We start from the raw sequence: 3,716 nt of genomic DNA, 5'->3' as shown, positions 1-3,716 counted from the left end.
TCTTGATCCGCCCCCTACTAACCTTGAGACATACATCAAAGGGAAGAGAACAGGTCCAAAACATTTTGGAAAAGAAGTGGAACTAAATCGAGACACCCACATCCTTACCAGGAAATCAGCACAAAAATTAGATGGTGCCTACTTCCTGATGAAGACTGCAGTCCGTGGCAACGTCCTTCCTTCCTGGACTGGTTTTAACACAGTGATCCGTGGAGACCAACATTGGGTACCTTCCAGTGATTGATGCAAGTCCTACAGAATTGGGAACTGTAAAAACCATCCTTAAAAGATCAACAGAAATTGCAGACAGACTCCAACTTCAGGAGATAGTTCTAGTCTTTGACCAAGCCATCTATGCCAAAGCTCAGGAGATACGGTGGAAGAGTGAAACATACAAGGAAAGACTTACAATTAGAATGGGGGAGTTTCACACATGTATGGCTTTCCTGTCCTGTATTGGCAAGAGATTTGGAGATGCAGGCTTACAAGACATTCTGATTGAGGCTGATGTTATTGCTGCTGGGTCTGTTGGAGGAGTTATAACAGGTCACCAATATAACAGAAGCATCCGAAGCCACAAGTTACGCTGGCAAGCCTACCTTGAAACCCTTTCTCAAGGCTGCTGTGAAGCTGCTTTAAAAGTTGCTGCTGACCTCCAAAATGCCTTTCCTGAAGAAATATGTCAAGTAATTAGTGAGTCACAGGTTTTCAACACAATCTTTGAAGGCTATGACAAATTCAATAAACAACAAGAAAGCAAGACATACCAGTTTTGGAGTTCCTACATTGAAATGGTAGAGGATCTGCTATCATTCGTCAGGGCCACACGAGAGGCAAACTGGGGTCTGCATCTTTCCAGCATCCGGTTCATGCTGCCGTGGTTCTTTTCCTACAACAGAATCAATTACAGTAGATACCTATGAGCATACTGGCAGGAGATGAACATCCTAAAGGAAACTCATCCAAGAATCTACACACAGGTACAATCAGGTGACTTTGTGGCACAGAGGCAGCAGGCATATGCCTTTACAGGCACTGCATGTGACCAGGTAATAGAACAGACAGCAAACAGGGACTCAAAGACCAAAGGTGGGCTTACAGGTTTTTCATTGAACAAAGGTGCAGTCCACAGGTGGACACTGACACAGCACGAGAGAGCAGCCATCACAATGGAGGTCAAGGACATGGCTGGGCAGAACATGTCAACGAGACAGAGAACAGAATTGGGTGAGAAAAGAAAGGAACAGGATGAAAAAGATGTTCAGAGCATTCTGTCAACCATACATCACATGATGAACCTCGTGATGCAATGGCACTGGTACAAGCCATGAAACCCCAAAATGCATATGGAAGATTTGCCAACAATGTATTTATGTACCTGATCAATGCAGCCAAAACAAGTAAATCAAAAGTTGTGCATTTTGTCCCTGATACCTACAAAGAGATAAGCATAAAGAATGCGGAATGAGACAGATGAGCTACAAAAGGATGTCAGTTGACTAAAATATATTCGGCTGACCAGAAAACACCAAAACAATGGTCCAAGTTGTTGTCTTGTGGTGACAACAAGGAGCAACTGCAACAGTTTTTCTTTGAGTCGTGGTCTAAGTCTAGGATAGATCAAATTGAGGACATTACATTGGTAGTTGGACATGGCTCTGAGTGTCACGTAATCAGAATAAACAACAGTGGCACAGACATTGAGCTGATGTGTTTGTATTGGCCATTTCGTTCTACAGGGAAATTGGAGCAAACATCTACTTTCACACAGGTAAAGGAGAAAACAAACGCACCATACATGTACAGCAAATACAGAGCCATCTAGGTGATAAAATATCAGATGCTCTGATTGGACTTCACTGTTTCACTGGCTGTGATACAGTAAGTGCTCTGTATGGCGTTGGTAAAGTGAAGGCAATTAAAACACTGCTTTCTAACGGAGACCATTGTGCCACAATGAGTAGGTTGGGAACAGCTTTTCAACTGCCAGCAGAGCTGTATGAAGCTACAGAAGCATTTACCTGTGCACTCTATGACCTTAAAGACTGTAGGGATATCAATTATGCAAGGTCTCAGCTGTTCAAGAGTGGAAAGTGCACAGACAGAAGTCTACCACCAAACAGGGATGCCTTGCATAACCACACCCAGCGAGCAAACTACCAGGCAGCAATATACAGAAGGTCCCTGAAGAGTCAGCCTGATGTTGCCCCACCAATGGCCCATGGTTGGAAGATTGAGGGAGACTTCTTTGTGATTGACTGGATGACACTTTCCCCCAGCCCCTGTCGGCATCTTGGAGCTTGTGTACTGCTCCTGTAAAAAAACACAATGTGTCAAAGGGAGATGCACATGCAAATTGAATGAGCTCCCATATACAGACCAGTCTTTGTGTGGACTGTGAGAACTTCCCAAATTAGGTATCAGTGTAGGCGTCTTTCCAGCAAGCGGAAAGAGAAATGTAAAACAAATTTAGTTTTAATTGCTTTGTTGTTTTTTGATGATAAAATGTATAACATTAAGGATAACTATTGTAATGTAATGTTATTTAATGCATGGTATCTCTTCCATGACTAGCTACTAGGTGATGTAGCTAGTAGATGTAAACTTATATGATAAATGTTATCTTTTCCCCTTTAATCTCTTTCTAGTAATTGTCGTAATTGTTAACGTTAACATGCACTGCTAACATTACATCTAGCTATCGTTTACATTCTAACACGTTAGCTCTGTATCTCCTCAAAACAAATGTTTTATTCTCTGTGATCTGTATGTCATTTCTAACAAATGTAACGTTACCTGTAAATACAAACATAAAACAGAATAACATTATATGTTAACGGTTTACAGAGTTCATGCACTAACTAAACCAACATTAACGTTATAAGACAGGTATAAACAGCATTATTTACCGGCGCCATTACACCTGGAATCTTAGATGCCGCTGTTAATGTTTCTCGACTTCGGATAGGGGTCCTGCTGGAAAATGTTTGATTGTGTAGTTTTCGTTAGAGAAGATTTCATGGTGATTTCGCCAAGATTTTACAACATAGAAAATGCTCCCGCTGTTATGGCATGTGCTCATGAATGTAGCTAGCTAGCTAGAAAACGCATTTGCTACGCTACAGTCGTGGTAATGGGACTTTATTTTGAACGAATATTATTGGCAGACTTTAGTCACGTGGCGATAGAATTAGTTTTTTGATTGGTTAGATGTATAGTACTCCCTCGCGTTTGCCTAATCTGTTTATTAAACGTAAATTTAGTTTTCAAAAAAATATGATCGACTTGACACTGCCAACAAACGGATACGTGTTCAGAAAAAAAATATTTAGTTTATGTGAAAAAAGCAGCTACTCTATCGCCGAGGATCGATCATTTCAAAAACTAAAGCAGATAGCAGCGTTTGGCCCACCACCTAAAAGTTCCTTAGACAAATCAAATGGTAACAATGTTTTTATTGACAACTGTGGCTTCTAAGCTTGGGTGATTTACAATTAAAATAACTTGCTTTAAGTAGCCATTAGCAAATGTGTAGGCTTTAAAAACACTATGAACACTTTCCTTATGCTGACCTGCTTGCAAATGCAACAGAATACATGTAATTAGAGTGAACATTCAGTCATTCTTGTTCTGGTCTTGTAATGTCATCCTCTTGACTGTAAATTTAGCTATGATTACTGAGTTTGTTTTTATGATATGCTATAATAATGCACATA

The 3,716-nt window shown here is 40.6% G+C and overlaps 1 long non-coding RNA gene across 1 annotated transcript; it reads right to left on the bottom strand.

Moving 5' to 3' along the window:
* Positions 1-221: 221 nt before the first annotated feature.
* Positions 222-1,293, bottom strand: LOC116055823. Its single transcript, XR_004106409.2, has 4 exons — positions 1,100-1,293; positions 768-889; positions 600-669; positions 222-525 (listed from the first exon to the last, which is right to left on the bottom strand). It is a non-coding gene; the product is annotated as an uncharacterized LOC116055823 (long non-coding RNA).
* Between the last annotated feature and the right edge of the window lie 2,423 nt (positions 1,294-3,716).

The sequence above is a fragment of the Sander lucioperca genome, chromosome 7 (assembly GCF_008315115.2).
Source record: "Sander lucioperca isolate FBNREF2018 chromosome 7, SLUC_FBN_1.2, whole genome shotgun sequence".
NCBI lineage: Eukaryota > Metazoa > Chordata > Actinopteri > Perciformes > Percidae > Sander > Sander lucioperca.
This window is presented reverse-complemented; position numbering and strand designations above follow the sequence as displayed.